Here is a 19,391-nt window from a genome sequence, read left to right as displayed (position 1 = left end):
AGTTTTCCAGTAGAAGGGAGACGGTTGGAATGACCCAGGGGACAAGGGAGTTGAGATCTTGGCAAGAATTCAGTTAAGCAATATGCCACGGAGCCTGTGCCAGTGAAGGAAGTAAAGATAAGGGAGGAAGGGTATAGACAAAAGGGTATAATAAAAAGGTTGACGTCTCTAAGATGTCAGAGTGCAGGTGTGATAGGAGTGAAGGAGAGAGGGATCTGAAAGGTTAGAGACCGTGGTCAGAGCAGACACTGGCTTTCAGGACTTCCAGGGTGGTGTGGGTCTGGGTGGTGGTAAGTTCCAGCACTGACCAGACTTCATAACTAGTCACTTTCCCTGCTGGTGCGCTTAGAATCTCAAGAGCCACGACATGAGAGAGGAAGATAATGCAGCAGTCTTATGGCTGGTCCTGAGTCAGCCAGAGATTTCATTATTCATCACTGTATTATTATCATTTTCCTGGCTCCACTGATGTCTTTAAAGGGCCCTCCTACAAAGGTTCTTCTCTAAGTAACCTGTTTTGATTTTTCCCTTCACTCAGCCTTCAGAATACCTTAAGGATGTTCATTCCTTTTTTGGGCAAAACAATTACTGTGCACACAGACTCATTTTCTCTTGCCAGTTACCTTGAAGTTATCACTTCCACTTAAATAGAATCTGAACTAAAAATAGGTGTGCTGAAGTGGGTTTCCACCTGTCTCATCTTGCTCCCTGACACCTGCGGTCCTATCCTTTTCACAGCAAAATAAAGCTGTGTGCAGACACACAGACACCCACCAGCAAATGCAAGTGCATTCAGGGAACGGACGTCAGATAACCGACACTTTTATCTTTCAACTTTCCGACTCCCCTGTATTTTTCAGAAACCTGGGGAACAGAAGTAACAGAAATGCCAAACTGCTTTTTTAGCGGCTGCGGCTCTGAAGAAAGAAGGATCTGGAAAGTGGTCGGCCTATAAGATAAAGATGTGGGCTGGATGCGCTGCCTTTCTAAATGTCAAGGTTTCTGTTGAATAGGCATTGAGTTGGAATGGAAAGGTCAAAGCTGACAGACTAAACTCACACTCCGAAAAGCAGCTCGTGGTGCCTTTTCTTCCCACCACCTCCCCTCCCGAATGGGAGGTTGCTAACGTCACCCTAGCTCTGCGCACAGCAATTAATGCCTCATGAGCACAAGCTAAAAAATAGAAAATAAACCAGATTAAGAAACTGTTCAGTAACATGTAATAGCTGCCTAATGTCTTCCTTGAACCTGAATGGTTTGTGGCAACTAGAAATTCTACTTTTTATTAAAGAAAGTCTTCATTTAGGCAAATAATCAGAAGGGGTATCAGGCCCAATGAGGCCCCAGGCTCTTTTTCTTCTCACATGAAATCACTTCATTCCTGATAACAGGCTCAGTTTCGGCCCAGGCACTGGGACCAACCCAGCCTCTGTCTGGGCGATATAGAACATCACATTAGCACCAAACAAGTCACCCAAGATGGTGTCTGTTCGTTCACTACACACCCACCAGGGACCAGGCATGGCTAGGCGTGGTCCTTATTACTGGGGGTGCTCAGATTTAATAATAAATAAACAGCAGAGCCTCTGCCTTCCAGAATCTCCCTGCAGCCTGCGAGAGAGACAGATAACCAGATAAGTGCAGTGCAGCGAGGTTGGGGCTCTGACGGGGTGGCATAGTGTGCTTAGGGAGCCCAGAGGATGAAGGACAAGTCTCCCTTTGACGTTGGACTGGGTCCCAGGAAATGGGGCTCCTGCCGGTCTCCTCTGGCCAGGGTTTTGTATCCCAGCCCAGAAGCTGGTCTTATTTCGTCCTTTGCACGTCTGGGTGTTCTTGCATTGAGTGGCCTGACAAATGCTGCCAACCTCCCCACATTCTTCTCATCTCCAGGTGCCCTGCTGTCTGCATCACTGGTCTCACCTCCGCTACACATTAGAATCACCTGGGGAAGATTAAAACTCTGCTACCCAGGCCACACCTCAGACCCATTGTCATAAGCCCTAGGGGCAGGACCCAGGCAGCAGGAGTTTCTGAAGCCTCCCAGGTGATTCCAATGTGCAGCCAAGACTGAGAAACCCTGCTTGCGCTTCATCCTTCTGACGAACCCACTGATCAGTCCCCCAGCTCCTGGCCTTGGCTCCCCGCTTTCAGCTTCTGCCCCACCTGAGAAGACCCATCCGTCGCTGAGTCCCAGGGCCTCCCACTCTGGTGCATCCCCAGGCTGGCAGCTCCCGGCTCCCATTCTAACAGCTGGAGGCATTCAGAAAGGATTCACACTTGTCAAGGGGGGTGAAGGACGCTTCTATTACTGGCACCTAATAGGGGTTTCAGGAGTCTGTCATGTCTATTTGCTTCGAATTTCTGCATATATGAGACTCAGGGAAGAAACCCACACGGACGAACAGATCTGTTACACTGACAGCATCCACCAAGCATTCCCAGTAGGCACCAAAGAGAGTTCCAGCACCACTTCTCCTGGTGAGCTGGCCACCAGCTGCAGGAACGTAGAGCGTGACCGAGACTTCCTCCGTTGAGCACCTCCAAGGTGCCCTGCTTGAGGCATTTCCATGCATTCTTTCAGTTCTCACTCATGTTAACTCCATTTTATGCGTGAAAAACCTGAGGCCCAAAGAGAGTCCTTGAGTGTGTGAGTTGACCCAGCAGACAAATGGAAAAACCGGGACTTGAATCCAGCCATGACACGGAGACTTGAGTTCTCTCCATGCCATCTAGTTGCAGCCACCGACAGTTGTTACCACTGCAGCTCAGAGAAACGTGGTCCTCGAGTCAGAGACACGTCCGTGCGGCATTCCCCATTCCTACAGTCCCTGCACCGGCTGTGTGCCAGGCTCCGCCGCGGCACCTCGGACAGCTCCCAGCCAGGAAGAAGAGGTGTCCTTTCACGCGGACACTCGCGCAGGCGTCTGGCTGCCAGGACCACATCTCCGTTCACCCATCCTGCGTGTGTCCCGTGGTTTGGGTTTGCTAACCGGCCCCCACTGAGTCTGGCCGTATGGGCATGGTGGCCTGCTTGTGGGCCCCGGGCCCTTGGGAGACCTGGCCCGGGCAGGCAGCTTGCCATCTACAGGGCACAAGATCCTTCTTCCTGCAGGAACATCTGGCCAGCATCCCTCTCTCCTCTCGGCTCAGGCAGCCTCAGTTCCCTCTTTGGACGGTTAGTTTCCCTGCTCCGATTTTTCCATCTGATAATGAACTTTGTTGCTTCCTCCGTGGAATGATGTAAGTGTTTTTCTAAGCCAAGACCCATTTATGGATAAAATAATATGAAAACAAATTTAGAGCCTTGTTTTCATTTCTCAGTGGTGGTGGGGTGAGGGGACAGCTCAGTGATGAAACGCAGTGGTGATTTCACAGTTATTATTGGCCTTATGAGATTTTTCAGCCAAATAATCATTTCGCCAATGAAGTATCAAATTCCAGAATGTCGCTTTTATGTTTGTGGCATAATGCCTTCTGACCGAAATAATAACCCCTAACACCACCAGGGTTTTCCGCAGGCTCCACGGAAAGGAATTATGGCTTAGGGGTATGTTTGAACATCTCAGAGGTTCTGCCTGATTTCAAACCCCATGGTCTCTCCTCAGTGCGGGCTCCTCACACAGGGGTCCCCTTAAAAACAGACCCATATGACCCAGCGCTGGGCTCCGGCTCCCGTCCTGCGCTTTATGGCTGGGGACTCAGCTGGGGGCGGGTGTTCTGGATGCTGGCTCCCGGCTCCCCTCCCTTCCTAGCCAGCGCCGTTCTCACCTCCCCAGCTCCTGCATCCAGCTTCCCACCTGGCTCGGTGCCGAGGTTCCACACCAGCTGCCTTAGATGCTTTCCCGATCAAGACAAGGAGCCAGACTGAATGATCACTGGAGGACCCTTCTAGCTCTGGGAGACCAGAAATCGGGGAAACAAGAGCAGCCTTTCTCCTGGGAGAGACTCCAGCTGGAGCCACCTGCTCCGCTGAGGGTCTCCTGAGGAGGACCCATTGCTCAGGCAGGGAGAATTTCCCAACCAGCTACCTTTCTGAGCTGTGCTCTTGGGCCAAAACATTCTGTGCTTTCAGTCCCTGGACAGAGAGGCCCACTTTGAAGGGCAGAGCGAGCCGGTCCTGGGGATAGTTGTCTGCTCGGCCTGTTGACATGAATCCACTTTTCCAAGGCCTTGCTGTTTCGACAGCTGGCAGGAGATGGAAGCAGCAACCACACAGTCACCGAGACAGGGCGAGTCACAAAAGAGGCGTCCGGTGCCTGTTCCCGGAGGCTCATCCGTTTGTGAGGGAAGAACATTCACAGGTTCTGTTCATCTTGGCAGGCCCGTCCTGGAAAGAAAGCCACGGGCGGGGGTGCGCATCCAGGCCCCACTGCTGGGGAGCCTGGAAACCCTCCAAAGCCAGACAGGGGCTCGTTCGCACCATCATCCTGTTGCCGTATTTGTGCAGAGAGCTAAGACGCAGGGCGGCAGCCCAGGGCCCACTGCAAGGAGGGATTTCCACATTATCTGGTCATGGGACAGTGACCTGCCCCCCTAAGTTTGGTCAGGGACCTACCGTCCTCATCACCAGCCCGCGCACCCTCCATGGCTCCTTTCGCCCAACAGCACAAAGGTGGAAGACTCGAGGCCCTTATTTGAGGCCCTCCCACGTCTGGCCCTGTCTGTATGTCCCTATTTCCCACTCCTGCTCCACCCTGGAAGCATTCGCTCCGCAGCTCACGTTGAGCGGTGACCTCGGCCCAGGCACTGTGCCTCTGGATTTCCCAGGCTCTCCTCGCTCCAAGCCTCCCCCTAGACTTCTCCCTCCTGTCTGAGTGCCCACACCGCCCACCCCTCTGCACGAGTGTGTGTCTCACACAGCCTTCCAGCTCCCTCAGAGGCCACCTCCGTATCCACCGCCTGGCCTGTCCCTCAGCTGGCAGGAGGCCTCCCTCTCGGTGCAGTGCCCATGGCTTTTGGCCACTCCTCTCCTTTGGGGCAGGGCCCTCTCTGACTTACGTTGCAGCCGCTGATGTCCTCATCTTGTTAATAGCGCCTTGGACTGCGAGCTCATCAAAGGCAGCATCGACGTCTAACTATCCAGCTCATTCGCTGAATGAAGGCAACAAGGAGAATTATTCACTCAGGGGCCGGGGGGAGAAGAGGTGAAACCAAGGTATCTGCAGCCTCCTTTCAAGATTTGAGTGCAAACTTCTTTCAGATTTTAGGAGCCTTAGAGTTCAACCTCTAAGCGTGCATTTCCCAAAGCATTTTCTAGAGAACACTGCATCAAGAATTCTTAGACAATCTGAGAAGGCTCACAGACAAGAAACCCATTTATTTTAAGTCCAGCACTGCCCAAACTTGCTAGAACACAAGACTTCTTTCAAGGGATAACCACCAACATCGAAAATAACGTAACGGAGCACACGGGAGAAGATTGCCCTAATGGAGAAGGCTGGTGAAGATTCATTCCAGACTGGAGGAGCCCTCTGTTTCTAAAATAAGACTTTTTACTCATTGCAACCCCAGAGGAAGCAGCCCCTGAGAATGGGGGGAGGAGCCATTCTTGGACAAGCCCACAGCAGCACCCCGACAAGACCAGGAAGGTTATAAAGCAAGGTTTGCAAAAGGCACTGGGGGAAAGAGAGGTGGCCAGCAGTGCCAGCCTGCCTCCCCGCCGACTCTCTAGTGCCCTTGAGTTCCCCTCTCCGTCTCTTTGGAATTGGGGAGCATTTTAAGAGTCCCAGGAGACTAAGACTCACAGTAAGGAGTATATTTACACTGCAAACCGGCACACAAGTGCATAGACCTATAAATAATCAAATTAAAAGTTTCACAAAACAATACTTAACCCTTGCTACATGCAACACAGTCTGATATTTTCTATCCTATTCTATTTTATTTTTAAAACAATACCGGCTGTGACCTACTAAACAGATTTCATGAGCCTCTAACAGGTCACAACTTGCAATGTGAAAACACTGGACTGGACTGATCTTTAAACAATGAAAGTTCCTGGGAAGTTATGAAATCTGCCACAGTGTGGACTGGATAAGAGCAGAGACTGGAGAGAATTAAGAAAATTTTGTCTGAAAATCCTGTCCAGTCAGACTGCCTTATCAGCTGGCTGTATTTGAAGGTTATAAAGCAGGGTTTGCAAATAAGTGCCTACGGGAGTCTGCGGGGTGAATTCCAGATCAAAGCAGGCCCGTGTCTGAAAGAAAATCCAGGGGCGCTGGGCCGGTGGGAACAGTGGGACCCGCGCTCCTTCTAAACAGCCAGCTCCTTCCCAGCCCCCACTGATCTCCTGTGAAGAAAGGTGGCCCTTCAATGGCAGAGCCTCTGATTTTTCAGGAGGACCTGGAGATTGGAATATTTATGTGAAAGATCCTGGTTTTAAAATGTTAGCAAATAATATCTTAAAATATGTAAAGCACTGTGAAGGCAGCATCATAGATCAAAGTCTGGCTCCGGAACGTGATGGACCTGTGGGCTGCCTGTCTTAAAGGCTGCAGGACTGACGAGGGGTGCGGGAGAGCTGGTGGCAGAGGGAGGGGAAAGAAGGCAGTGGGACCGCAGTCCATCCAGGAGGTGGACTCGACAGGTCCTAAGCACTGACTAGATCTGGGTGACGGGAGGAAGGCTAAGAGGCAGCGGGGAGCGATGGGCCAGGACACCGGCGAGGAAGGAGCTGGAGTGCTGTGTCCCCGGCAGAGGCAGCTGGGAGGCACAGAGCTGGAGGACAAGGGACACTGAGCCGCTGAGGAGATGGCCCTGCTCCTCCTCTGGGATGGCGGGGAGGACTCATGAGAGACAGGTGTCTGCCCAAAGTGGTGCTTTCCATGACTTCTGCCAAAAGAGGGAAGAAAACGACTTGGATTTTGCACCTGCAAACATTACTGAGCCCTTGGTCAGGAGTCAGACGCAAGGGGTTTCACAGAGGAATTGTCTCACCTACGAGGAACTTTCTGTCTACCATGCTGGCTGCCAGCATAATGAACTTCCCACGAATCCAAGGACTGAAGGAGGACACGACTGGAGGCCGGAGAGACGGCTGCTACTGTCATCCAGGGAAGCGAGAGCGACTGTCAGTGCAGCCAGAGGCTCCGGGACAGGAGTGAATGAGAAGCACCATCAACAGGACTTGCTGTAGCTGGGGTGGGGGCCAGAGAGGCATCAGAAGGACCCCCAGATTTCTGGCCTGGGAAACTGTGAATAACGTCAGCACTGACCACGCTCAGGACTGAGGGGGACAGGCTGTGGAAGGAAGCGATGCTCTCAGTGAGTTAGAAGTCTGAAGTCAGGTGTCAGCAGGGCCACACTCTCTCTGGAAGCGCTTGGGGAGGAGCCTTCCTTCCCTCTCCCAGCTTCTGGTGTTGCCAGCAAGCCTTGGCATTCCGGGGCTTGTAGACACATCCCTCCCCTCTCTGCCTCGTGGCCACATGGTGCTCTCCCTGTGTGTGCCTGTGTGTCTTCTCTTCTGATGAGGACTCCAGTCACATGGGGTGAAGGCCCCACCCTACTCCAGTATGACTTCTTAACTAATTACACCTGCAAAGACCCTATTTCCAAATAAGATTATATTCTTTAGTTCCAAGAGAGATATGAATTTTGGGAGGACATTATCCAAGCCAGTAGTTTATACCCTATTTTTGTCTCATTCATTTTCATTTACATTTTGTATATTATGTATTACTAAAGTAGTACTGGAATATATATATTTCAATATATAACTATATGTATACTGGCAGTGCATACTCAAAAGATTTTCACTGATGTTTGGAGATCATTTTTCCCTATAGAAATCATCCTCGTGAAGAAACTAGGGTGTTTCTGGGATGAGACGAAGATGGTTCGGTGGCAGGTGGTCTGGAGGAGGGGGGTGAACCAGATGCTCCTTGGGAGCCCTTGGTGGAGAGAAAGATGAAGCTCTGACTCTTCCCACGGTTCAAGGAGCCGCATCCCTCCAGACCGCCTGCAAAAACAAGGAATCTGTTGGGCATCGCATGTTGCTTGCTATTTTGCTAAATGCTAGGAATCTGCATCTGCCCAATGCATCTGCTGGTTTGTTCTGTTATTTGAAAGCAAACAAGAAAAGCAAAACAAAACCCAGAAAGCCTTCTTGTTGATGGACATCCTTCAGAACTGTCTCCAAGCTCACACGCTGTATCCCCATCTGCCTCTCTTTTGCTGCAGGGTGCGAGGAGGCTGTGCTGCAGAGGTAAATTATAACAGAACTGGGAAACTGAGTGGGCCCAAGTCTCCCGCTGACCTCCCCTCTGGAACACATGTTCCCTTGCTCGGCGAATCTCCCCTCCATGTTCCAGTTCTCAAATTGGTCCCCTTGGGCACAGCAGATGCTATGAGGCCGGGTGGATCAGGGCACGGGAATGTTCTGGGCTCCAATCAGAGGGATGGAGCTGGCCCGGAGGTGGGCCTGGCCAAACTAAGAGCTCAATCTTAGGGATCTCTGTTTCCAGAGCATCTTACCCAGATGTAAAGTGGGGCTTTGTTCTAGGTAGGGCCTTGCCCTCTCTCACTCAAGAAAGGGAGCCTTCCTCTGTCTTTGCAGAGCTTTCCCGCTGAATGTCCAGCTCCTGGGAGTGGTAGCTGATTTCAGCTCCTTGCTCCCTCTGTCTGGCCCAGACGCCACCCTGCCTCTTGAGGAGACAGGCCTCCAGTCGTCTGCCCCAAGCCTCTCTTGCTCTGTCTCTATCCGCCTCTCAATGCCTGGGTTCCTTCCTTCTCTTTTGGTTCCTGAGATCCATGAGCTAAGTTCTTTCTAGAAAGTTCTGGAAGGTTCTTCTTGCTATACTTGACTAGTTAACTTGGCAGCACACTTTCTTTTATGAATATAAGAGAAAGAAAAATGCTAATAAACATTAAAAGAAGGCTGTGCCTGCTACGCCTCTGCATTCTAGAAGAGGGGAAGCATTCTCTCAGAGGTGGCCCAGTCTCCTGTTGGGGAAAATGTCTGAAGGGCTTTTGGGTTGTGAGAAGCGGGACATACCAGACCAGGCCAGGTGGGTGAGGACTGAGGCAGACAGAGCGCTAAATTGTTCTGCATAACAAAGTAATAGGAATTTTGGCACTGTGCACTGTCAGCTTCTTGGTGACCAGCAAAGAGACTTGGTATCTGAATGCGAAACTGGGGGGAAAGAGAGGCCTAGAAAGATAGGTGGAAGCCGAGGTCTATTGAGGGAATCAGCCAGCAAGAAATTCCTGTTGTGAGGGAATGACTCATCAATTTGAAGAAACAGAGATATCTGACATTCCGCGTGAAGCTCTAAGAAACTCTCTTCCCCTAAGTCTTGAGTGACACCTGATATGAACAGCTTCCATGTGATCCTACTGCTCCAAGGGAGTGAAGGGGCAAGAGTGACATTCGTCTCTGAGGTGGTGAAGGACAGAGAGAGGCCAATGACCCTAGAGGGCAAGAGGGCAGGTGAAGACTGGAATTTAGCGAGGCAGGAATGTGACATGAGCAATGGCCCCAAGACTCCTCGGACATTGGGAGAGGGCGCTGGCCTTGGATGAGGACTCAGGCCATTTCATCTGAACGTTAACTCAAGGGAAACCACATATGGATGGAGGCCTTGAGGACATCATCGTTCCATAAGCATGGTTATTTCCCCAAGGCTGCAGCCGCATCCCAGAGAGACTCCTAACTGAGAGGGCCACGGCCCTGCGGTTCAGCTCAGTAGGCAACCGGAGAGGGACCCAAGAACTGACTCTCCCGCCCTGCCCTGTGGTGTCAGGAACAGCAGGGAGGGAGACGATAAGAGCAGTCCAAGGCCCTCCCTGTGGGCTCTGCTCACTCCTTCCCTGCCCCAGGTAGTGGCATCCCCTCTGCTCCCCACTCACCTCCCCTTCTAACAATGCTGCCACCCACTCCCACCCACCACGGCCACCGTGTCCTTCTCCCCAGAAGGAAGGGAAGGTGTCCCTTCCAGCCACGAGCGGGAGTCTGGTGCCTCAGTCGGCCTTCACCACACGGGAAGGAATGGGGTCGCAGTGTCCTCCATGGTGTCTGCTGGAGTAGGATTATTGTCTAAGGTTTTCGGTCCTGCTAGGCTGCCCCTTCCCTTGTCCTCTGGCTCCAGAGAACAGGCTTTTATTGGGACTTTTACTGTCTGTGCCCATGGATGTTTCTGGCCTCTTCTGCTCCAGGTCTGGGACACATGAGGCAACAGGAAAACCAAGGAAACTCACTACCGTGTCGCTCCTGAGTCCCGAGGTCCCAGCTGCTCTGCCTTCTTCTCTCCACCTTTCAGATGGTTCTCGTGATTGTTTTATGTCTAATGTCCAGGGGTTTAGTACTTAGCGGGAACGGTAGGTGAAAGTGTGTCTTCTCCAACTTGAAGTGGGAGACCTCATTTGTTATTTTTTATGGCCATATTTTTGGAGAAAGTTTTCTCTTACAAATAATTTGATCCACGGCCAGAAAATTTTTCACTTCAAAGATCTGTGTGGTTAACCAGATTCACAGAGCCAGACAGTCCTGGCTGCCCTACTTTTTTCATATTATAATTTATTTATTTATTTCTTTAAAAAAAGTTCCCCTAGATTACAAGACTGAAGTTTGAACTTTAATAATGAACTTTGATTTGTAGAGTGTATATTTTTAAACTTCAAAAGTCAGTTAAGGATGAGCAAGTTTCTGTTTCTCTAAAGAGGTGGAGGAGGGAGCGTGTGTCAGGAGCCTGGGCCCCAGGGCTGCTGGCGCGGCTTCTGGTTTGTCTCTTCCCCTCATCTTCCCCGTTTCTGTGCGAATGACCTCTGTCCAGACAGCAATGTCGTTTTGCAGATGCAGCCATGTCTGTTCCCTGGGAGGAGGGAAAATTCCGCATGCTTTCCTAAAGTCTCTTAAGAGACTGCAGTCTCTTAAGAGACTGCAGTCTCTTAAATGCACTGCAGGAGAACAGTGGGATGAGCCAACTGGGGAAACGGAAAGAAGAGCTCTGCAGGGAGGACGCACTGAGGAGCTTCCTGACAGGAAAGGGATGATGGACACACAGATGTCTGGGAGCCAGGAATCCAGGAAGGGCCCTGCATCTCGAAGCCCAGGGAGTGGTGACCACCAACACGCCCAGAAAGAAATTCACCCGCAAGGCCCCAGAATGCCCAGGTGGGCAGCCAAGGCTTTGCAGCCATGGATGGCCAAGAGCAGCCTTCTCATCATGCAGCAGGCTCCTCCAGGCACAGAATGGCCAACTGGGAAACTCCCACAACAGAGACATGAGGCTGCTCTGCCTGGAAGACAATTCCCAGTGGAGGCATCATTTACCATCCCCAGAAGACTCTCATGAGAAGTGCCCCCACCAACATCGGGCCCTCATGGACACAAGAGGGCACTCGCCGGGAAGGAGCCCCATCGTTGGGATCCACCGCCAGGACCTTTAGGAAAAGTTCAACCTATCCTCCCAGAGAGAAGGTTTCAGAAGAAAATCCTCTGCAACGAACACAGCAAGGCCTCAAGCCACATCCAAGGGAATCTGCCCCGCAGGGAATTCTCACGGCAGATGCTCTGCCCCGTGCAGTGGCGAGGCCGCGAATCAGCCAGGAGCCAACATCCAGGGTGGGTGGCGGGATTTCAGGCTTCCTTTCTCTCTTATACTTTGATGAGTTTGAACATTTCATATTCTGTTCTATCCTATCCTATCCTCTTCTACAAATGGCCGCACTCTCTACCTTTCCTCTCCCAGTACCACACAGATGGGCCCAACCCCCTAGGTGACGCATCATCTTAGCAGCTCCGTTCCCCCCAACCCGCATAGGGCACCATGCTAAGGAGTAAAACAGTTTCCAGTAAACCACTGTTAAAAGACAAACTGAGGAGTATTAAAAATTATTAGAGTTTATCTGAGCAAAAACCAATTCCAATCAAACAGCACTGAGCCGGAAGTGGTTAGGAGGAGCGCTCCACTGACAGGGGTTCGGGAGAGGCTTTCGTAGAGAGGAGGTGACAGCAAAGCAGGGAGATGATTTGATTGGCTGTAGCTTAAGCAGGTCCTTATTTAGGAAAGCCTTGCGGGACGTTTGTGGCTGGTTGTCCTTGGGTTTCTGTCTCTTAACCTTGAGGCTATACAGGCTTAGGTTTTGGTTTGCTGACCTAGGCTGCTAAGGCATTAAAGCCTCTTCTCATGGTCCTGCTGAAGACCCAGAGAAGGCCAGCAGGCTGGGAGGATGACCTCAGGGTGCTGGGCCTTGTTGACACCTCCCATACTCCCCACCTCCAGAGCACCAGAGCCAGTCCTGATGGCTCAACAAATCAGAGCCATCCCAGCCTCAGCATCATCCCTTCTCTACTGACCTCAGCCTAATGGCCTGCTTGTTTAATTACTTTAACAACACAGTCTCCCCTTAACAGGGGTTGGGCATCGATCACTAGCCCAGGAGCCTGGTTCCTGGCTAAACCTCAACCCTCCTCTTCTACAAAAGCCCCAGGAAAACTCGCACTGGTCTCTGAAACAGTCGCAGCCACGCTTTTCCTTGGCAACGGGTTTATTTTTACCTTACAGACACTGAGAGTTAAGGGAGCAATCATGTCGTCATGTTCCCTATTCCCATCGGCTGCTGGAAAGCCCAGAGCCAGGATGTGCCTCATCCCTAGCAGGTGCTTAGGATGTAGAGGCAGATATTTTGTGGGACAGACTCACTCCTGGCTTCAGCTTACTTTCCTATACTTATTTTACCTTTTCTGTATCTTTCTTATTATGAACTTTACATATCTATCTTGAAGTATTATTTGTATATTTGCAAGATTTCTCCTCTTTTCTGGAAGGAGGTTGATGATGGACAGATGGATGGACAGAAGGAAGAAAGGAAGGATGGGTGGATGGATGGATGGATGGGTAGGTGGATGAGTAGAGAGAGAGGGAGAGTCCTCTCCTTTGCTGGGGTCTTCATCTACCATTGTTTCTAGCCTTGTCCTACAGGATCTGATGTGCTCTTCCAGAAGATGAGGACTCGCGAGGCCACTGTCATGAGCCTGTGCATATTACATGAAACTTAGAGATCTTCTCTGGAGACAGCCTCAAAGTCCAGCTGGTCCTGTGTCCACAAGGATCTCTCCTCTTCAGTGCATTCTGCACACGGCATCACACTTCTCTTTCTATTAATCTTGGGTTTCTCTGTTTCACTTTTAGTGAGAGGGGTCATTTCTTTCCCTCTGTAAAAAGGAAGAGAAAAAGAGGTCTGAAGATGAAGTGCAACATACAAGAGAGGCGAAAGAAAGCTGTGCTCGAATTCTGGGATTCTAGGAACCTAGATGAGATTCTAGCAATCTCCACCTTCTGGAATAGCATCACAAAACCAAAAGTAAGCAAAAAAAACCTGGGGAATTGGAATATCTGTCACAATGCCCATGAACTTCACCCCAGAGAAGAGGTCCCCGCAGAATTAACTCACTTCCTACACAGTTCTGACCAGCTTGGTTTCATGGTTTCCTCATTCATAGATTTCTTCCGTGCACTGATTCAGCACCGTTCCCTCTGGACTCCCAGCCCACGTACAGTCTTCATTCATAATAATAAAGTACCAACCCTCTGTTTTCCTGAACTAATCAGTACGCTTTCTTATGTATTATTCGTGTCTTTCTGAATAGTCTGTAAACAAAATAGCAAAATAGCACTGTTCCCCCTCTTTGTAGTTTTTCTATTTCCTTTGATCTTGCTGATATTTCTTATTCTTTCTTTTGTAGTTTTATATAAAAGTGATGTAAAAATTACAATTGCAAATGTCTCTTTTCTTTTCATTCTTATCAAGAAAAGTTGTGGAACTTCAAACGCTTTAAGCCAAAAGAAAGAAGTTGAATTTATAATTTATTTTTGGAATAATCAGTTCCCAGTTAATTTGCTCATTAATTTCATGACTAAATGTGAGCAGGGAGCATCACAACTGGTCCCGATGACTCATGAAATCAGACCCATCCTACCCTCAGCATCGTCCCTTCCCCAATGAGCTCATCTCGGAGAGCAAGGCAGGCCCGGAGCTAGGAGGAGCTGGGTGTGTTCGAGAACAGAGGGAAGACCAATGAGATGGGAGTGTAGTCGGGGACGGGGGAGTGGGAAGAGGCAAGGTCGAGGGGGAAAGAAAGGGCTCAATCTCACAGGATTAAACAAAGGAGAGGCTTGGTCTCATGAACACTTAAAAACATCATTTTTACAGCTGTCTGGAGGATGGATCAGGGAGACTAGTGACCTGGGGAAAGAGTAAGTTACTCCTTAATTAATTAATTACCTTATTTAAGGTGACAATTAATTAAGGTCAGGTTCATGGTGGTAGAGATGGAAAAAGCCATCTTTTAGAGGTAGGACAGCCTCTTGGCAGGGCTGGCTGGCGGGTTGGGATGATGAAGAGAGCGAAGGAGAAATGAAGGATGAGGCCCTTTGCCTTGTGCTCTGGGTGGATGCTGACATCTGAAGGCAGAGAGGACTGGGAGGGGGATGGCCTGGGAGCTGGCAGAGAGTCCAAGCAGAGATGTCAGGAGGCTCTTGGGTGCAGGATGCCTGAATCTTGTAAGAGAGGGCAGTTCTGCCTCATTTTCATCAATGCGGAGAGAGGGCTCCAAGAGGCTTAAGGTTAAGTAACTTGCCACACACCCCAATATACAGTGGGACTCGTGTTCGAACCCAGTTCTCCCTCTAAGCAACTTAGAAAATAAGCTATTTGGCATAATTAAGGTTTTCAAATTACTGGTTTACCCTTTTAAGGAGTGAAACATTTGATGGGAATTTGCACAGAACACATCACAGAGGTACATGCCACTTCCTTGTTGCCCCGTGGTGTAACCCTCCATGTCCCCCTTGGCCCCCCGGGCCCTGTGCCCTCAGCCAGTAATGAATGGAAGACAGTCATCATGGAAGGGCGCACCCCCGCGTTCTCTTGAGTGTGCGAGTGTGCCCCGTGCTCAGGGACCCAGACTGCCTTGCATTGCCTGGACCGCTTAGAAAGACAAATTAAAGCACATACTCTCCATTTTCATTCCTCATTGCCATCAACAAGGACTAATAGGCTGCTCTTACTGCTGCCAATTGTCACTAATTTCTGGGATTTGTTGGCTGTTAATGTAGGTTGCAACATCAGAAATCAAGAAACCAAGCCTGTTTAAAAAAAAAGAAAGAAAAAGTATTCTTGAGCGACCATGAGAGAGGTTATCTTATGGAATAGTGGACCTGGGCATGAGGTTTTGGTTGCACAGAGACCTTCTGGGTTCATGTCCATAATCAGAAGGTTGCAGAGGGCCAGAAAAGTCTGATTTCCGGATAAACAGGAGTTTGCCAGACTGAGCTCTCAGCCTGCCTGGGCGAGGCTGTGGCTTTTGCTTAGACCGCTATGGCAGACGCGGCTAGTTACTGGCTAGATATGCCTTCTCCTTGTTTTACTTACTAAGGGAACTCCAAAAAGGGAGAGATGTCAGTGTGTCTAGCTAAATAGATTCCATTTCCAGTCTTCCAAGCTTCCTTGCTGCTAAGGGTGGCCATGTGACATGGTGCTTGTTGTGGGTTGAATCGTGTTCCCCTCAAAATATACGTTGAAGTCCTAACCCTAGATACCTGTGAGTATGACCTTATTTGGAACTATAGTCTTTGAGACGCATTTAGTTAAAATGAGGTCATTCTGGAGCAGGGTGGCCCTAATCCAATATGACCGCCTATAAGAAGAAAAGAGCCGATGAGATTGAAACACATGGGAGAACATCACGTGACGACAGAGGCAGAGATGGGACGGATGTGTCTACTAGCCAAGGAACGCCAAGGATGCCGGCAACCCCAGAAGCTGGAAAAGGCAAGGAAGGATCCTCCCCTAGAGACTTCAGAGGGAGCGTGGCCCTGCTGAGACTTCGATTTCAGGCTTCTAGCCTCTGGAACTAGAGAGAAGAGATTTCTGTTGTCTTAGGCCACCTGGATTGTGGTACTTTTTTACTGCAGCCCTAGGAAACTAAATAGTACTGAACAGTGAGATATAAGCAAAAATCCATGTGTCCCTTCCCTTATGGGAAGAGAAAGCTCCTGGCTCCCCTGCCCTTCCCCCTTCTTCCTCCCTGGCATGAGGATGTGGCCTGAGGTACAAGCATGAATGAGGCAGCCAGGATGGGAAACAAGCTCATGTGCGAAGGACAGCAAGGCAGAAAGACATGATGGCTGCTAGCAAAACTCACCCCACCTAGGAACAAAACAGTGAGAGCTCAAAGTTACACACCCTGACATTTCCATCAGACATGAGGGTAAGAATTTAGAGAGTTGCTGGCATCTTTTCTCCAAGAAATGAAAAAGGACATCACCGCAGGTAAACAAGAATAAACCAGGATGACGGTTATTTTAAAGAAAGTCATGGAGTAAAAATCACAATAGAGCAATTAAAGTCACTATCAGAAAACAAAAGAATCATGAGAAAATAAAATCAAGATTCTAGTAGGAGAATGATACTTGAAACAAGAACCACAACTGGGAGCAGAAGAGGTTCACAGAGATGAAATTTACAATCAGAGACAGCCACCAAGACGGCGTCTCATAAAAATTTTAAACCTCAGGGAAAAGAGAGAATTCAGCAATCACCCAAGCAGAAAGGCAGGTTACAATGAAAGGTATGAATCATAGCTGCCTCTGATTCCTCCCATAACTTAACTTCCCAAAGACAAAAGAAATGTATCTATAGGCCCCAGCTCGGCAGAAAGCGATGTGCTCTGAGAATGAGTTACCCAAACAAGTTGTCATTCACATCTGAGGCTGCAGAATGACACTCTCAGAACTGCAGGATGTCCTTATTTGGCTGTGTGGATCAGCAGATCAGAGCCCCCGACAGATGTATGAGAACTTAATACGCACTAAAATAAGCAACACCCAACGCTGGGGAGATAAAGCGCTATTGAATGAAGTCGCGCTAATTGCACAGGGATGCAGAAATTAATTTAGACCTACATCTAACATCATGCCCCCAAAATAGACTCCAGATGCTTCAAGGAAATAAATAATTTTAAGTACGGGAAACTTGCTAAAAATAGATTTGAACATTTATCTCAACCTCAGAGAGAAGCTAACTTCTTCAAAGTGGAATCAGTAGAAGAAATTTCCGTGGAAAAGGGCATTTGACTATCTCGTTGAAAATTTAAATCCTTAGCATAGCAAAGGCCAACAAACCTAAAATCTAAAATCATGTATAACTGAGAAATGTTAAGCATTTCTAAAGCATCAGGTACTACACCAGGGGCACTCACGTGTACCCAATTTCACCTTGGCCACAGCCACGGGAGGAGGTATGTCTGTGTGGTTCCCAGCCTTGCCTGCACGGAGCTTGTGACAAAGGTGTGGGAGGGGACACAGGGAGCGGGGTGTGACCTAGAGATCAGGAAGCTGCTACTACTTCCAGGCTGGAGGGGCAGAGCGGGCCAAGGTACCAGGCAGAGAAAAGGAAGCTGTCAGTACCCTGGGCTGGGGCCACAACCCGAGGTCAGCCCGATGCTGCTGGACCCAGGGCCGCTGCCGCCCCAGAGCCACCTCCAGGAATGCAAGGGCTTCTACCTTCTAATCTGCTGCCAGGGCCTCTCATCGGCCGACTCTAGTTGGAAGTCGCCTAGCAAGGGAGCCTGGGACCCGTAGAGTCCAGGCTTCTAGCCCCATCAGCATGTGGCAGGCAGAATGATGTCTCCCAAAGATATCTACGTCCTGATCTCCAGAACCCGTAAATATGCCAGGTTATGAGGCAAAAGAGAATTAAGCTTAGAGATGGAATTAAGGTTTTGCATCAACTGACTTTAACATAGGGGGAGTATCTCGGGTTGTCCAGGTGAGTCTAACGGCCCTAAAAATGGACGAGGGAATCAGGCGAGAGGAGCGGAGAGGGGCAACGGGAGAAGGAGTGCCTGGCACTGTGGACTGTGAGCTGGAGGAAGGGCCGTGAGCCAAGCAGGTGGCCTCTGGAGCTGCAAAAGGCGAGGACTCAACTTCTTCCCTGGGCTCTCCAGGAAGGGACATACCTTCATTTGAGCCCACTGAGAACGTGTTTGGCTCCTCTCTATAGAATTGAAAAGAGTAAGTCTGTGCTGTTCTAAGCCACCAAGTTTGGTCATTAGTCAGCGCAGCCTTAGAAAAACAAATGCACTTTCCGTCTCAGAGGAACGTTCCAAGTCACCAGACATGTTGCTGCTTGAAATGGGAAAGCAAAGGACCCTGGACGCTGTGTTAGCAGAGTCAGACCTGCCTGTGCTAGGGACCCAGAGCTCCCAAGACAGGCGCTCTTATCATTTCTACTTTATACACTAAGAAGTGGAGGCGCAGAGGGATGAAACCACCTACATAAAGTCACACAGCTATTGCGTGGCAGTCTGACTGCAGGGCTGTATTCTCATCCCCTACCTGACACTGTCTTCTGTTTATAAACTGGTCACCACATAATTTATAGTAGCTAAACCCTGGAAACAACCTCGCTGTCTAACAATAGGATCAAGTACATTGTTCTGAGGCATCAACTCAATGGGATTCATGGAGATTTTCAAAATGAGAAGTATGAACAACATGGGAAAATATTTGCCAACAATGCAAAATGAAAACAGCAGAATGCAGAAGTATACTTACCCTATGATCACCAAACGCCAAAGCCCGAACAGGAGAAAGAAGAAACAGAGAAGTGAGCAGGTGCTAGGAATGGGGGACCAATGAGTCCTTCCGATCTGTGGAAAATGAAGATGGCACCGGAGTTTGTGGTTCACAGCATGGGATGCTGAAAACGACAGAAGGAATTATCAGACGGACAGACTGGTTCCACCACTGAGGCTCTGGAGCTTCTCAGAGCCTCCGTGTGTCATCTGTAAAATGGGGACAATGTCTCTCCTGGGTTCCCAGCCACTGTGGTTGTCAAATCTGACACTGGCTTGGATCACCGGCGTCCCTGCTGGCTGGCGCAGGAGCCCTGATTTCTGAGGTCTTCCTCCCTCCTTCCTCCTCCCCCGCTGCTGTGACTCCCCAGCAGGGCAACATCTCCCTGTCCCCAGCCCCTCACACCCAGCATCTGCACTCAGTTTAAATGCTGTGCAGTTCTCTCTGGCCCGTTCTGTGAGGGTTACCGGTCTGAGCCTTCCAATGTCAGGGATGTTCCGACTCCAGCATGCGTGAGGCTGCTTCTCTGGATGTTCTCGCCCTGGCCAGGGTGACTCACAAAAAAGCCTTTCCAGTTCTCTCCCTGGTTTACCTGAGGCCAGGTGGGGTGGGAGGTAGGAGTGTGACACAGACAGGAACAGACAGGAACTGTCAAATCTGGAACATGAGATACGTAATTGTGCCAAAAACTCCAAGGCAATTTCACTGCCTTAAAACAAATGTAGAAAAACATTGGAAACAATAATGGCCCTCAACTCTGGCTTTGGTTGGCCCTACTGATAACGTTACAAAATGATCGTAGTCTGAGGTGGC

General features: G+C 49.7%; 1 long non-coding RNA gene across 1 annotated transcript; it reads right to left on the bottom strand.

The window, feature by feature from the left end:
• Positions 1 to 12,791: 12,791 nt before the first annotated feature.
• LOC124240193 (uncharacterized) lies at positions 12,792 to 19,129 on the bottom strand. Its single transcript, XR_006888805.1, has 3 exons — positions 19,046 to 19,129; positions 18,558 to 18,702; positions 12,792 to 13,153 (listed from the first exon to the last, which is right to left on the bottom strand). It is a non-coding gene; the product is annotated as an uncharacterized LOC124240193 (long non-coding RNA).
• Between the last annotated feature and the right edge of the window lie 262 nt (positions 19,130 to 19,391).

The sequence above is a fragment of the Equus quagga genome, chromosome 5, assembly GCF_021613505.1.
Source record: "Equus quagga isolate Etosha38 chromosome 5, UCLA_HA_Equagga_1.0, whole genome shotgun sequence".
In the NCBI taxonomy this organism is placed as follows: domain Eukaryota; kingdom Metazoa; phylum Chordata; class Mammalia; order Perissodactyla; family Equidae; genus Equus; species Equus quagga.
Note: the sequence above shows the minus strand (reverse complement) of the source record. Positions and strands in the feature narration are given on the sequence as shown.